Raw genomic sequence first — 17,767 nt, forward strand, 5'->3', positions numbered from 1 at the left:
TAACATCTGACACTTATGTAATGCTGTAATGTTACCTCAGTATACAATAGTAACATCTGACACTTATGTAATGCTGTAATGTTACCTCAATATACCATAGTAACAACTGACACTTATGTAATGCTGTAATGTTACCTCAGTATACATAGTAACATCTGACACTTAGGTAATGCTGTAATGTTACCTCAGTATACAATAGTAACATCTGACACTTATGTAATGCTGTAATGTTACCTCAGTATACAATAGTAACATCTGACACTTATGTCATGCTGTAATGATACCTCAGTATACATAGTAACATCTGACACTTATGTCATGCTGTAATGTTACCTCAGTATACCATAGTAACATCTGACACTTATGTAATGTTACCTCAGTATACCATAGTAACATCTGACACTTATGTCATGCTGTAATGTTACCTCAGTATACCAAAGTAACATCTGACACTTATGTCATGCTGTAATGTTACCTCAGTATACCATAGTAACATCTGACACTTATGTCATGCTGTAATGTTACCTCAGTATACCAAAGTAACATCTGACACTTATGTCATGCTGTAATGTTACCTCAGTATACCATAGTAACATCTGACAAAAAGGTCTAAAAACACTGAAGCAGCAAACTTTGTGACAACCAATACTTGTGTCTTTCTCAAAACTTTTGGCCATGGCTGTAAATAGATAGCATAGGGACTGGCAGTAGTAATATATATAGATATAGGGACTGGCAGTAGTATATACAGTATATAAAGATGGCATAGGGACTGGCAATAGTAATATATATGACATAGGGACTGGCAGTAGTAATATATATATATATATATATATATAGATGACATAGGGACTGGCAGTAGTAGTAGTAATATATATAGATGATATAGTGACTGGCAGCAGTATATACAGTATATAAAAATGGCATAGGGACTGGCAATAGTAATATATATATATATATATATATATGACATAGGGACTGGCAGTAGTAATATATATATATAGATGACATAGGGATTGGCAGTAGTAGTAATATGTATAGATGATATAGTGACTGGCAGTATATCTATAATATATATATATAAATGGCATAGGGACTGGCAGCAGTAATATCTATCTATATATATATAGAGAGAGAGATGATATAGTGCCTAGCAGCAGTATATATAGATTGGCATAGGGACTGGTAGCAGCAATATATATATAATATAGTGATTGGCAGCAGTATATATAGATTGGCATAGGGACTGGTAGCAGCAATATATATATATATATATAATATAGTGACTGGCAGTGGTATATATAGATGGCATAGGGACTGGCAGCAGTATATATAGATGGCATAGGGACTGGCAGAGGTATATATAGATGGCATAGGGACTGGCAGCAGTATATATAGATGGCATAGGGACTGGCAGTTTTATATATAGATGGCATAAGGACTGGCAGCAGTAATATAGATATATATAATATAGTGACTGGCAGTAGTATATATAGATGGTATAGGGACTGGCAGTGGCATATATAGATGGCATAGAGACTGGCAGTGGCATATATAGATGGCATAGGGACTGTCAGTGGTATGTATAGATGCCATAGGGACTGGCAGCAGTATATATAGATGGCATAGGGACTGGCAGCAGTGATATATATAATATAGTGACTGGCAGCGGTATATATTGAGTAACATAGGGACTGGCAGCAGTTGGCACTGTCAGGGGCACATGCTGCTGAGGAGAAGTTGCCGCCTCGTGATCCGGGCACTGACAGGGAACAGCTGTAGTTATCAGAGTGACAGCCGCTCCGCCAATCAGCGCTCACTTGTGTTCCTGCCCCTTCCCGGGCTCGGCCAATGGGAGGCGCTGTGGCTGAGCGGCGCTGGACGAGTTGTTGTGTGGAGCCGGAGTGCGGGGATCTGAGGCGGCAGGTGAGCGGCTGGGGGCCGGTGGCGGGGACTGGGTGCAGAGCACGGCTGTGGTGCTGACCCGGGGTGGGGGAGCAGTGCTGGGGCGTCGGGCGTGCTCCGGTGAGGGAGGTTGACGGCGTCATGTGTAGGCCGGGGCCGGGCTGCATGGTGCCCTGTCATAGCCGGAACGTGGCCGGTAGCCAAGGCGCCCCCTGCCGGAGTATGCTGGTAGCGGGCCGCATGGTGCCCTGGCGTAGCCGGAACGTGGCCGGTCACAGTGCCCCCTGCCGGTGTAGGCCGGTATAGGCGGCTGTAGTGGGGGAGGTGGTATATAGAGTGTGGCTTTGTACATCTCATTGTCTGCATCAGGTGTAGCTATCCCTATATATCTCATCGTATAACCACCAGGGGCCCAGTGCCAGCTGTGACATGGTGCTGCCCCTATACCTCTCCTATCTGCGTATTGTTATGTTACCAGGCTCCATATGGGGCTGCTTATCCCATACATACACATACTATGGGCTGCATTGTGTCTTACACCCCCCCTTCCCCAGCACCCATATGGGGCTCCTTATACCATACATACACATACTATGGGCTGCATTGTGTCTTACACCCCCCCTTCCCCAGCACCCATATGGGGCCTCTTATACCATACATACACATACTATGGGCTGCATTGTGTCTGACAACCCCCACCCACCTATATGGGGCTGCTTATACCATACATACACATACTATGGGCTGCATTGTCTTACATACCCCCCCTTCCTCAGCACCCGTATGGGGCCTCTTATACCATACATACACATAGTATGGGCTGCATTGTGTCTGACCCCCCATATGGGGCTCCTTATACCATACATACACATACTATGGGCTGCATTGTGTCTTACACCCCACCCACCTATATGGGGCTCCTTATACCATACATACACATACTATGGGCTGCATTGTGTCTTACACCCCACCCACCTATATGGGGCTCCTTATACCATACATACACATACTATGGGCTGCATTGTCTTACATACCCCCCCTTCCTCAGCACCCGTATGGGGCCTCTTATACCATACATACACATAGTATGGGCTGCATTGTGTCTGACCCCCCATATGGGGCTCCTTATACCATACATACACATACTATGGGCTGCATTGTGTCTTACACCCCCCTTCCCCAGCACCCATATGGGGCCTCTTATACCATACATACACATACTATGGGCTGCATTGTGTCTGACAACCCCACCCCCCATATGGGACTCCTTATACCATACATACACATACTATGGGCTGCATTGTGTCTTACACCCCCCCTTCCCCATTACTCATATGGGGCCTCTTACACCATACATACACATACTATGGGCTGCATTGTGTCTTACACCCCCCTTCCCCAGCACCCATATGGGGCCTCTTATACCATACATACACATACTATGGGCTGCATTGTGTCTTACACCCCACCCCCCCAGCACCCATATGGGGCTCCTTATACCATACATACACATACTATGGGCTGCATTGTGTCTGACCCCCCATATGGGGCTCCTTATACCATAAATACACATACTATGGGCTGTATTGTGTCTGACCCCCCATATGGGGCTCCTTATACCATACATACACATACTATGGGCTGCATTGTGTCTTACACCCCCCCTTTCCCAGCACCCATATGGGGCCTCTTATACCATACATACACATACTATGGGCTGCATTGTGTCTGACAACCCCACCCCCCATATGGGACTCCTTATACCATACATACACATAGTATGGGCTGCATTGTGTCTGACCCCCCATATGGGGCTCCTTATACCATACATACACATACTATGGGCTGCATTGTGTCTTACACCCCCCTTCCCCAGCACCCATATGGGGCCTCTTATACCATACATACACATACTATGGGCTGCATTGTGTCTGACAACCCCACCCCCCATATGGGACTCCTTATACCATACATACACATACTATGGGCTGCATTGTGTCTTACACCCCCCCTTCCCCATTACTCATATGGGGCCTCTTACACCATACATACACATACTATGGGCTGCATTGTGTCTTACACCCCCCTTCCCCAGCACCCATATGGGGCCTCTTATACCATACATACACATACTATGGGCTGCATTGTGTCTTACACCCCACCCCCCCAGCACCCATATGGGGCTCCTTATACCATACATACACATACTATGGGCTGCATTGTGTCTGACCCCCCATATGGGGCTCCTTATACCATAAATACACATACTATGGGCTGTATTGTGTCTGACCCCCCATATGGGGCTCCTTATACCATACATACACATACTATGGGCTGCATTGTGTCTTACACCCCCCCTTTCCCAGCACCCATACGGGGCCTCTTATACCATACATACACATACTATGGGCTGCATTGTGTCTTACACCCCACCCACCTATATGGGGCTGCTTATCCCATACATACATATACTATGGGCTGCATTGTGTCTTACACCCCCCCTTCCCCAGCACTCATATGGGGCCTCTTATACCATACATACACATACTATGGGCTGCATTGTGTCTTACACCCCCCCTTCCCCAGCACCCATATGGGGCCTCTTATACCATACATACACATACTATGGGCTGCATTGTGTCTTACACCCCACCCACCTATATGGGGCTGCTTATCCCATACATACACATACTATGGGCTGCATTGTGTCTTACACCCCCCCTTTCCCCCCCCCCATATGGGGCTCCTTATACCATACATACACATACTATGGGCTGCATTGTGTCTGACCCCCACCCCCAATATGGGGCTCCTTATACCATACATACACATACTATGGGCTGCATTGTGTCTTACACCCCCCCTTCCCCATTACTCATATGGGGCCTCTTACACCATACATACACATACTATGGGCTGCATTGTGTCTTACACCCCCCCTTCCCCAGCACCCATATGGGGCCTCTTATACCATACATACACATACTATGGGCTGCATTGTGTCTTACAGCCCCCCTTCCCCCCCCCCCATATGGGGCTCCTTATACCATACATACACATACTATGGGCTGCATTGTGTCTGACCCCCACCCCCAATATGGGGCTCCTTATACCATACATACACATACTATGGGCTGCATTGTGTCTTGCACCCCCCCTTCCCCAGCACCCATATGGGGCCTCTTATACCATACATACACATACTATGGGCTGCATTGTGTCTGACCCCCCCATGTGGGGCTCCTTATACCAACATACACATACTATGGGCTTCATTGTGTCCTTCCTGGGGTCCCACTGGAAGGGGACATGGGGCCCTCCTCCTGCTGGGGAGGGGACATGGGTCCTCCCGCTGGGGTGACCTGCTGGGGAGGGGATGTGGGGCCCCCATCCAGTGTGTACATTTAGAGGCATGGTGGTGCCCTCTTTTGGCTTCTTTACAACCAGGGCAGCGTACATTAGGTAAGAGGAAGCCTGTAACACTATACACACGGTCAGGTTGGTGACAGTTGGTATGTTCCAGCACTTGGACGAAGTAATCCTTTTGTGTAGATACTGCACATTGCTCCAGCACACATGTTGCAACACATAAACCATGTCCTTCTATAAATAGCCAGCTTCTGGTTTCTTGGGCGCACTTCTCTATTAAAATAACATATTTTTTTTCCATATTTTTAACTTTTATGTTCTAAATACAGGTTCCTGCCATATACTGTGTTGGAGTCAGCATATGTTATCAGTAGCACAATATAAGTAACATGTTGGTGGATCAATTATTTTGCAGAGTTCCATTCCATGTGCAGTTATCAACATATGTCTACAGCTGTTCATGATTAATTTAACAGTACATCCTAATTAAGTTGTCTTGGAAAAATGCTAAAGAATTGAAAGGATCACTAAATCCCCCAAATTAAGTTTTCATAAATGAAACCTGATGGTAAGAAACATTATTCGGTAATGCCCTCACATGAATGAATTTGTAAATTTTTGGGGTGATCTCCCCTCCCCTTCCCTTCCCTCCCCATTAAAGACAGCTGGGGACAGATCTTTAGGATTCTGTCCTAGGGGATTTGATACATGTCAAACAGCTGAAATGTCAGTAAGTTAATCTGCTGTGACATGTGTGAACTTGTCCATTCACTCTGGGCCTTTCTACAATCCTATCACTCCCGTTCTGCTGGCTCAGATAGAAACGTGCCTTGTGTAGTAAGCAAAACGAAAGTTTACCTCGGATGGGTCTTTTTTTTTTTTTTTAATTAGCCTGAAGGGCAGTAGCCAAGAGTGAGCGTAGCCAGTCTGATAGCTGGCTTGCTCCCAGGTAGGGGGTAGTAGGGAGTTTAATTCCCAGATGTCTTTCTGTATGTGTAAATCAGACCCTGGAGACATCCAATCTGTGTGTGCATGTTTATGCAGTACATATCATTTCTGTTAATTTGCTTTTTTTTTTTTTTTTTTTTTAAATCATATGTATTATGTACTAATTGCAGCAGTGCATTAAAATCTGGGTCTGATTGTGTTTTTGCAAGAATCTATATATCCAGTTATGGGGCTGATTCTGAGGTGGGAGCAAAGTAGTTTATCTGGAACAAACCATGCTGCAATGCAGGGGGTGCAAATCTATTTATTATTTTACCTGCAGGGTAAATACTGGCTGCTTTTGCATGTAGCCCTCAAATGCTGGTCAGCTTTATTTTTACACAGCAATTTAGATTTTTGTATGAACATGCAAACTCCTCAATCTAATACACTCTGCACATTTTACATCTACCCCACCTGCAGTGCAACTTGGTTTTGCCCAGGTGCACATTTCGTTGCTCTTTTTTTGCATTGCTAAAAACTCAAACAGCCCCTATGTGAAGAGTTGCGTCCCTTTCGTATATAGATAGTTTGTCCTGTCAGTTATATAGCACCATAGACCTGTATGCCAGGCAGGCTCTGGAGCGTTCAGCTTTTCTGTATATGAAATAGAAGTGGCAGGAATATCGGGTTCTCTCTTGGTGGAAATCGTTCAGAATGCCTCTTGTTTCTTGTTCAGCGATAGGATTGCCTTATGGCTATATCACCTGCCACAGGCGAGCAGTAATGTCATCACACACCGCAGATACATCAGGTTTCCTGTTTATGTGTAATACCACTATGCACATTCTCATCAGAGGGCTCGGCAGTGCACAAGGCTGGGCCTCACTATCAGAATGATTGCCATCTGATGCTTCTGTGCCCCCCCCCCCCCCCCCCCAGATACTACCTAACAGCAAGTTGCTGTGTTTCAGGGTCTGGTGTTCCATTTGCGTCACTGAGCACTAGATGATGCTGTATATCTCCGGCGACCGCTGTCAAACTCTGCTTCCTGCAGCCTAACAAGTCGCCCTTTGTCTGTCCCAACAAGGCGGTCTGTGACCAAATACATTTCTTATGTGAGTTGGGGAAATATTTACTAGACACACAAGTGCTGATACGGTTATGGCACCAAGCAGTGACGTTGTTTCAGATTGGTATCCTCTGTATTGTTATAGCTGCAGCTCAAAGTTGCTAATTTATTTGTATAAATAACTTACAGTATAAAAATATATTGTATTACAAAAGGACCTAGCAAAGGCCCCAGCATCTGACGGCTTACAGATGACCCATACAAGTGGTTGTATAACTTGTGACATTGTTCATGGTTACTAGTATTTGTGTGTAAAACTTGGGACTTGTTGTGATATCTCTATTTAGATAGCATTGGTTCCACTGTATACTTGTGATGGAACTAATCAAGGTAGCATGAGAAGGAACGGGGTCTCCTTATATTTACAGGCTCATCATCCAGGCAGACCTGATTAATGCCAGCAAGTGTCCAGGGCTGGCTGGTCTTGTGCCGGGCAGAGTTTATTGCAGGATGATACAGGAGTCACTCTTCATTGTAATGCTGTCTGGTGTGTGTCCCAGTGACAGCTCCAGTGTGTGGAGTCAGCAATAGACTTTTAGCTGAATCATCCAAAATGGAAATGTAGTAATTGTACTATGTGCTGTGTGGTAGCCTGGTCCCCGGTGAGAAACATTAACTATGGGGGGAGAGGAGCGTTTCCAGTTTACATGGTCATATAACACAGCTGTAGGTTTTCTGTGAATGCAGCCGTGCGTCTTATCTGTGACACCATATGCATTTGATCAGAATTTTCATTTGTAGACTTTATCATCTGTGACCTCACTGGCGTCCAGTCAACGGGTAGCCGCCTTATCATCATGGCTGCCTAGGAGTAGGGAGTGGGCCCACTAGAATTGGTTTGTTTTCTGCTTTCTCCCCCAACATCCAAAGACACACTTGGGCCAATTTGCCAATAATCGTGTGATCTGCCTGATTTATTGTATAGTCATGAGCTTTTCGGTGTTTTACCTATAAAACAGTTAAAAAATAAATAAATCCACAAAGTTTCTTTCGATTAGTCCACAGGTTCTCAAACTCCGTTCCTCAGGACCCCAAACAGTGCATGTTTTCCAGGTCTCTTCAAAGAATCACAAGTGAAATAATTAGCTCCACTTGTGGAACTTTTAAAATGTCACTGAGTAATGAATACACCTGTGCTCCTGCTGGGTGACATGTAAAACTGTGTGAGGTCCTAAGGACAGAGGCCCTGATTCAGAGCCGGACGCTCTGACAGAGCGCTCGCTCTGAATAAGGGCCGTCCTTCTTGATTTTAGAGCGGCCCATAAGTCCTACGTTTTCCTGTGACTGTCATCCTCCTTGTGGGCAGACATATGCAAAATCAGTGTGGAGTTGCGGAAAAAGCGGTAACTTCTACTAAAATTCTGCATGATGTGTAGCACGGATATTGGGGCTTTTAATTTGTCAAAATATCACCACGTTTGTTGGGCCAATCATATTAATTGGAGAGTGTGTACCTAGCTTTAGTGATGACTTGTACTTTATCCAGCGAGTGCCGTGTTCCCCATTTACAGCCACCGAGTGTTCCTGGCTTTTTAGTAGTAACCATTTGTCCTTCATGATATCATCCATATACCGCAATGAAAGAAACATGTATAACGCATTTTGCAGTGAGTACGGTTTTCTCCACTTGCTGCCACAGAGCTCCGGACTAATTCTGGGTACACACTGTTGTGTACCCAGCACAATGTCGTCCGCTGTGGGTCCCGACGGTGTTGCCAGCATCGGCAAGTGTACACACACTTGCCGATGCCAGAAGCAATGGAACGACAGCGGGGGTGTTGTCAGCGACAATGTGTAATTGGACGATACGATCCACTGGATGTAATGGCCACTAGACGATAAGTTGCTAAACATATCGTCTAGTGTGTACCCGGCTTTACTCGTAGTAACCTTTGGTCCCTGATGATTTCATCTATACACTGCAGTGACCTAAATGTGTATATAGCACATTGGGGGGAATTCACTTGTTGTTTTGCGTGCCCGTTAGTAATGGGCATCCGATAGAGCGATTGAATTGGAGCTCCATCTCGGGCGCGAGAGCATGGATTTCTATTTGCATCCTCCTGATTTGTCTTATGGCCTGGTTCAGTATCTTCCAATTGTGATCACAGCTATGAATTTGCGTGGAATGCAGCTGCGAAAATATGCTAATGTATGTGCTCAGCCAGCATAAAGACGCCCACTACTGCGTTCTCACATTGTCCAATGTCGCTCTTCTGCGTAAACATTGGTACCATCGGCGCACAACAGCCAGTCAGACAGCATTTACACCAGGTCTGACCAGCTGCAAACACAAGTCTCCTCGCACACAGAGGGCTCTCATGCTGTGTATGTAATCTCAGTGGCTGAGTTCTGCATGCCCAGGGACCGGCGTTCAAATGAACAGACATGGCTGCGTTTTATCCGCCTCCTTCCTCTGTGCGTCTGTATTCACAGTGCAGTGTGGCTTATACACATGCGCGATAATAAACCATCGGCTGCTGTACTTCTGTAATTGCACTTGTGTACGCTACTGAATCAGGGCCTAATTCACACCCGCTCGCGAGCGCTGAACGCTCGCGAGCAGGTCGATGTTGGGCCAGTGCGCATGCGCACGACGGTGGCGGCTCCGTCGTGCGCGAGACCCGGATAGCGACGGGCAAGCCGTCGCTCCGGGGTCTCTACAAAGGGGGCGTGCTGTCGATGGTGAGTTACAGCACGCCCCCTTTGGGGGCGTAGCTGCCCAGACAGAGGCGTTCCCATGGGAACACCCACCGTCTGTGGCCGGCCCCACTGACATCACAAGTGATGTCAGTGGGAGTGCCTTCGGCTCTGATAGAGCCGAAAGAACTCCGGGCTTGCGACAGACGAGACCCTACCACAAGGGTCTCGTCGCAAGCCCGATGGTCGCGATGGTCTTGACCATCGCGACCATCTTTTTGGCCGCTCGCTATAGCTGTGGGTGGTCACCCACAGCTATAGCGAGAAGCCAGGAGGCCGCTCTAAAATTCAGAAGGACGGCCCTGATTCAGAGCGAGCGCTCTGTCAGAGCGTCCGGCTCTGAATCGGGGCTTCAGGCCCTTAGTATTGGCCATTGCATCCAGTATGGCCAAAATCGTTGACTATCATTTCTTTCTTTTATACAGACATACATGTAATATTGAGTCAGTTCAGATGAATACCTGTAATTCATGGTCATATAAATTCAATGTCCGTATTTCCAGTCTAAGGGCCAAATGTAATAGGGTGAGAGGTTAGAACATGTGAGTTTCTCACACTTTTTAAACTGGGCCAGCGTAATAGAGTCCTAAACTGGGCCAGCGTAATAGAGTCCTAAACTGGGCCAGCGTAATAGAGTCCTAAACTGGGCCAGCGTAATAGAGTCCTAAACTGGGCCAGCGTAATAGAGTCCGACAACAAAGTAACAGAGCAAACTCGCATGTTTTTCAGACTCAGAAAAACTCTCACGATTAGAAATCTCATCCATATGTTTTCCCATTTTGAAGGTAAAAGTCGACGAATGTGAGACCTTACTGCTAAACACTCACATTTTGAAACCTCTCGCCCTATTACATTTAGCCCTGAATGGCGGGCTTGTTGCCAGTGTTGGTAATGCCGGGCCCTGCACGGCTGCGTGCTGCTGGCAGACAGATGCTGGTTTGTGGTTACGGAGATCCCTGCAACCGCGGTGTGTGCTGTCAGGCCACGATCGCTAAACAGGTACGGCGAGTTTCTCGTGTTCCAGCGTGCTCTGTGTACATTAGTCCTCACAGGTCTCAGCAGGCTCATTTACATACCATCCACAAATTCATTTAATCAAATGTCCTGAACGTTTTGTGTAGAGAATGAGGACTTTTGGGCGTGTTAGTGATTACTAACCTCTTTGTTCTGTGCTTAGAACATGAGTTTTATTTTTTTCTTTTGTCTGTGCATGCCCTTTGATTTGCCATGCACAACTCAGACTCCCTATATTCTGCCTGTACTAACGTATTTGTTGTTTAAAGAACATATTTCTGTTTTATTTTGGTCACCAGACTGCAGTGGGCAAGGACCCCTCAGTGTTTGATAGATATTCATAATGCATATTTCATTGTAGCGGATTGTGCTGGATTATTCAGAATGGGTCAAACACCCAGATTACAAATATAACGCTTCGCAAGAGTTTACCGTCTAGAAATCCCCATTAATAATCCTTAACCTCAAACTAAGAGCCGTATTCAATTTGAGCCAAGCCGAGTTAAAGTTAATGCGGCCCGGACTTAACACCGACTTTGCCTGTTTTGTAAGCGTTAATAGTATCGCACGTGTGCACTCTTTACCCCGTATTCAATTTCAAAGTACACGTAATCTGCACCCGGCGATACTGTAACAAGCGGAAAGTACTGTAATTTTCGGGGGAATCAGCCTGTCACCCCCCAAATGATGCTCTAACATGGGGGTTCACTATGGTACCCCCCGATTTGGCTTGCTGAAGGAATTTGGTGTTTTTAAATGGGCTCAATAGCTACTAAATAGCGTCTCTCTATACCTGATGCAGAATAGTATTCAGGAGTTTTTTTTTCCAGAAAATAACTTCTCAGCAAATTTGGGGTACTTGAAAATGGGGGTCAGCATATTTAAAGTTGAAAAAACGTGGAAAATCCACCTGCTGCAAACACCTGCAATAAAAAAAAACACCTGGGGCATACTTGGGGACCCCCCCCAGAGTCAAGTTTGCTAGCTTTTAAGTTTGTTCCCCACAATTTTTTTTTCTCCCCCCTTTTACAAAATACATTTTTGGGTTGTCCTTAAGTTTTTTTTTTTGTTTTTTTTGACAGATTACCTTTTGGGGGACTGTCTGAAGGTTGCACGGGGGTTCCCGCAACTTTGCACCCCAAAATCCCAATTCTGCACCCTTTTTTCCGCCTGCCACTCATAGGCGAAACTTTACTGCCTATTACATTGCATTGACTTTCCACCTAGGCGAAAAGTCTTTCAAATTGAATACGGGAAAAAACCAAAACAGGCGATAATGATGTCATCTGCGGTAACTTAACGCGGATCCGGACTTAACGCTTCAAATTGAATACGGGCATTTTCCTGTTATTGAACATTGCTATACAGTAAATCAAAGCGTGATAAATATTATGATATATATATCTCTATCTGAAGAGTTTGTCTCGCTAGTTACCTAGGAGTATCCTCGTTTGTTGCTTATAGCGCAGTGAGGTAATCATGGGGGATGTAGGTGCCATCCCAGTGGTCAGGATGATGGAATCCCAACAGCAGTCAGAATCCTAATCGCCAGAATCCTAACAGTAAAGCTGCATACACACAACGATTTTTTGAACGATTATCGTTAAACGATAATCGTTTGAAAAAAATCGTTCACTTTCTGAGTGAAATGATGAACGATTATCGTTCATGCGCGTTCAAGTTTGTAGTTCAGTCAGACTTGTCAACTCAACGATTTTCAGCCAGGGAATATGCAAAAATTGTTTGTAGTTCATAAAAATCGTTCATTGCACTTTAAAAAAATGTGACAGATAATCTGACAGAAAATCGTTGTGGATGTGTGTGCAGCTTAAGTGTTAAGGTTAGGCGAGGGGAGGGGGGGAGTTAGTTTACTTGCCTGATTGGTTGAGATTTTGACTGTCTGGATGCTGCTTGTCTGTTTTCTCACCACTGGGAACCGGTTCCCAACCCCATCATGGCTGCTCCTGGAACATCATAGATAACTTTAAAAATAAATATCTGTATTTTCTCGGCTCTATTCCCGATTCCATCTAAAGCTGACGAGCATGTGACCTGTCTGTCTCTCTGCCGACGCTGCCATGTCTAATGTACTTTGGGCGGAATTCAATTGATTTCGCGGCCCGCATCTCCCGTCTAAAGTGACAGGAGATCGCGGGCCGCTATGCAATTGTGCCAGCTTTTCACGCTGATCGCTCCCCATAGAGGTCAGGTTTAGCCGCGTAAAGCAGCTAAACCCGACCAAAGTGCTAGGCGCGATCGCAAAAAGTGATGTTTGGGTGCCCAAACATGTCACTTTTCGCACATGTCAGCTCTCATCCCCCAGGGGCTGCGAGCTGAAATGTAGCGCTTGGCAGCTGATCGCGCCCGACAGTAGCAAGAATAGAATAGATCCGTCGGGCGCGATAGGGGATGAAAAGAATTGAATTCCGCCCTATGTGTTACTGCGCAGCTGACAAAGTGTACAGTACTATGTAATAATGTTGGTGGTGATGATAAATGCAGCTGTATTTTACATCACACCGGAGGGGAAGAAATCGGGGAGCCGACTGCCTAAATATCGGCAGCCGGCTTCCAGACTGTCTTATCCCGGCATGGGTGAAATGCCGGGCGTCTAGATGTAGACCCCCGCGTTTCCCCGACGCCGGGAGACCGACACCCGGCATCACGAACTTTGTAATGCCAGGCGCCGTGGGGGGGGGGAGGGTTAGGTTTAGGGCTCCCGGGGGGGACTTAGGGTTAGGCACCCCCTCGGGAGGGTTAGGGTTAGGCTAGGGGGAGGGAGGGTTAGGGTTAGGCACCCCCGGGGGGGACTTAGCGTTAGGCACCCCCCCCTGGGGGACTTAGGTTTAGGCAGCGGGGAAGGGGGTGGTTAGGGTTAGGCACTTGGGGGGGAAGTTAGGGTTAGGCACCCCTAAGGAGGGTTAGGGGAGTTAGGTTAGTGTATACTTGCCTATCCACGATCGGGATTTCCAGCGCTGTCGGGCTTCCGCTGCTTCTAACTCTGCTCCTCAGGCTGCCGCTGACGGGAATCGAACCGCCGGACATGCGGCCGGCGGTATATCATACCCATTCCCACCGGAGTGCATCCACACAACACAAAGCATTAGACCTTTCATGAATACTTTGCAGTTTACAACCTATATATTGAACATGGTGGATTTGTACAGTACCAGTTAAAGGTTTGGACACACCTTCTCATTCAATGGCTTTTGTTTATTAAAATGATGTTCAACATAGTAGATTAATACTGAAGACATCTAAACTATGAAAGAACACATATGGAATTATGTTGTAAACAAAAAAGTGTTAAACAAATCAAAATATGTTTCATATTTTAGATCCTCAAAGTAGCCCCCTTTTGCTTGGATGACAGCTTTGCACACGCTTGGCATTCTCTCTGTCAGCACCATGAGGTGTCTCCTGGATGGTTTTCCAACAGTTTTGAAGGAGCTCCCAGAGGTGCTGAGCACTTGTTGGCTGCTTTTCCTTCACTCTGCCGTCCAACTCATCACAGACCAGATCACTTGGGTTTAGGTCGGGTAATTGTGGAGGCCAGATCATCTGACACAACACTCAATCACTTTCCTTCTTGGTCACGTAGCCCTTACATAGCCTGGAGGTGTGTTTGGGGTCATTGTCTTGTTGAAAAACAAATGATGGTCCCAGTAAGCACAAACCAGATGGGATGGCATGGCGCTGCAGAATGCTGTGGTAGCCATGCTGGTTAAGTGTGCCTTGAATTTTGAATAAATCACCAGCAAAGCACCCCCCACATATTACACCTCCTCCTCCATGCTTCAAAGTGGGAACCACACATGCAGAAACCATCCGCTCACCTTCTCTGCGTCTCACAAAGACACGGCGGTTGGAACCAAAAATCTCAAATTTGGACTCATCAGACCAAAGTACAGATTTCCACTGGTCTAATGTCCATTACTTGTGTTTCTTGGCCCAAACAATTCTCCTCTTCTTGTTGTTCATCCTCAGTAGTGGCTTCTTCACAGCAATACGACCATGAAGGCCTGATTCACGCAGTCTCCTCTGAACAGTTGATGTTGAGATTTGTCTGCTGCTTGAACTCTGTGAAGACTTTATGTGGTCTCTAATCTGAAGTGCTGTTAAGTAGCGGTTTCTGAGGCTGGTTACTCTAATGAACTTATTCTCTGCAGGTAACTCTTGGTCTTCCTTTCCTGGGGTGGTCCTCATGAGAGCCAGTTTCATCATAGTGTTTGATGGTTTTTGCAACTTCTCTTGAGGATACATTCAAAGTTCTTGAAACTTTCTGCATCGACTGACCTTTATGTCTTAAAGTAATGATGGACTGTCGTTTCTCTTTACTGAGTTGAGTGGTTGGTGCCATAATATGGATTACAACAGTAGTCAAATAGTGGTGTCCACTGTGTGCTTAACCCTACCTCTGCACAACACAACTGATGCCTTCATAATGTGTTTGAGACCAAGTAATTCCACAGATTGACTCATGACAAGGCACACCTGTTACTTCAAACCCATTCCAGGAGACTACCTCTTGCCAAGAGTGTGCAAAGCTGTCATCCAAGCAAAAGGGGGCTACTTTGAGGATCTAAAATATGAAACATATTTTGATTTGTTTAACACTTTTTTGTTTACAACATAATTCCATATATGTTCTTTCATAGTTTTGATGTCTTCAGTATTAATCTACTATGTTGAACATAATTTAAATAAACAAAAACCATTGAATGACAAGGTGTCCAAACTTTTGACTGGTACTATATATACAGTACGGGATAGATTTATCAATGGTAGGCAACGTGTGGCACTCCACTACAATGTTTGTATGTCCTGACATAAAACCTATGGCACCGCATGCTGGGATGTGTAGTTCCACAGCAGCTGGAGTGCTACAAGTTGCCTACCCCTGAAATAGATCATAACCAACAGCTATACACGTCGATAAGGGAACGTCTGAGCAAGCTGCAGGGTAGGTTGGGTGGGCTACATGTCTGTTGTGAGCAAGAGAAACGTGAAGCTTTATAGTTGGGTGAGGCGGAACTCTGCGCTTTATCCCAAGTTCCTCATATAGTCCAGACTTTTCCCTGCTGTCCATCTCACTGGCAGTGCATCAAATTCAACTCTCTTCTGTTTAAATGTTCTGGTGTTGGCAATAAACCTGATCGTACTTAAAGGATGAATGCTGGGTGTAGTTCCATAAATTAGACATTAACCCCAGTATATTAGTCACAGGCCCGGATTAGCATTATTTGCATCCCTTAGGCCAATGTTTCAGCGCCCCAACACCTTCACTACTGTAACTGTTTGGTTTCCACCCTCACTATGCCCTACATATTTGTAGAGCATAAAAGGAATAATTGAGCCTTCATGTGCAAAATAAAAACATGAAGACAAATTCGCTGGGGTTGCCTGTAAACAAGTCTAGGCCTGATAAAGCTTCTGGGGAAGGGGGGGGATATACCTCCCAATCCAATAGGTATCCCCCATGTCTGTCGCTGTCCTGCATGTCCCTATTGGCGACGCGTCCGTTGATGAGAGCGCTGCTGGACCGTGGCAGAAGTTGGGGGACTAAGCCGGATCAGGAGGAGCGCTGGGCGCAAGGATAATCAAAGTTATGTCGCAGATAATCGCCCATATTGATTTAAATATCTCTGACCTTTATAATTGACTAATGCTCTACTGAGGACTAGGTTTAATTTTGTTTGACACAAAGTTCTTGCATGCTTTAGATCAGGGCTTGACAAATGTTTCTATAATCTTGGAGCCAGGATGAAAGTGTAGGAGCCAGACCCCCCCCCCCCTTCCCCCGGGGCAGCATTACTGAGCACCTATGCGCCAGGCAACCAACCCCCGTGGCCACACCACTAACTGGGTACCCCAGGTAAACCACCCTCCCACTGCCACTTTACTGAGCAGCTATCTCCCCTCTCCAAGCAACCAACCCCCAGAAAGACAACCCCTCCGTATCCAAAAAACCCCGGGCAAGCAAAGCCACCGCCAGCAGTGGCCGAACTAGAGTGGTGGGCCCAGGTGAAAGAATATGCTTTGGGCACCCCTATGTAGTGCCCCCATTAGTGGTCCCCCCTATGTAGTGCCCCCAGAAGTGATTCCCCCTCTATGTAGTGTCCTCAGTAGTAGTCCCCCTATATAGTGCCCCAAGAAGTGGTCTCCTCTATGCATTGCCCATGGCAGTAGTCCATCCAGTAGTAGTACCCCTAAACAGTGACGCCTATCAGCACCCCCCCCATACAGTGTCCACAGTAGTGGCCCACCCATACAGTGCCCCCAGTAAGGGTCACCTCCCCTTTGCAGTGCCCCCTGTAGTGGTAACCCCCTATGCAGTGCCCCTTAGCAAAACACAACTTACCTGAATCCCCTGACGCTGTCCGCTCCAAGTCCCGGTCCGCTCTTCTCCTGCATGGGAGAGAAGTCATGACGTCTCTCCCATCACCCGCTGCGGGGGGGGGACCCGGATGGCGGAGCTAATGAGTGAGCTCCAGCTGGCTCACTCCGCAGAAGCCAATGAGAGTCTGTCTGACTCTCATTGGCTGCTATAACAAGCACACAGCCGCCGCTGGCAGCTGTGTGTTTGTTACTGTGTAGTGTGCATCGCGGTTTGCACTACACTAGCGGCGGTGGCAGGGGTTGCTGCAGATCTGGTCGCCTTGGCGACCTGGCCCCCGGGTTTTGTCGAGCCCTGCTTTAGATCAATGAAAATGTCAACAT

General features: G+C 46.4%; 1 protein-coding gene across 2 annotated transcripts in view; it reads left to right on the plus strand.

Moving 5' to 3' along the window:
• The first annotated feature begins 1,819 nt into the window (after positions 1–1,819).
• Positions 1,820–17,767, plus strand: part of NAP1L4 (nucleosome assembly protein 1 like 4) — a 46,895-nt gene continuing 30,947 nt past the window's right edge. For both annotated transcript variants that reach the window (XM_088451807.1, XM_088451808.1), the window contains exon 1: positions 1,820–1,926. The gene's annotated coding sequence lies outside the window, so the exon portion shown is untranslated. The remainder of the gene's footprint in view (positions 1,927–17,767) is intronic.

Source organism: Taudactylus pleione, unplaced genomic scaffold (genome assembly GCF_031769625.1).
Source record: "Taudactylus pleione unplaced genomic scaffold, aTauple2 ptg000027l, whole genome shotgun sequence".
Lineage (NCBI taxonomy): Eukaryota > Metazoa > Chordata > Amphibia > Anura > Myobatrachidae > Taudactylus > Taudactylus pleione.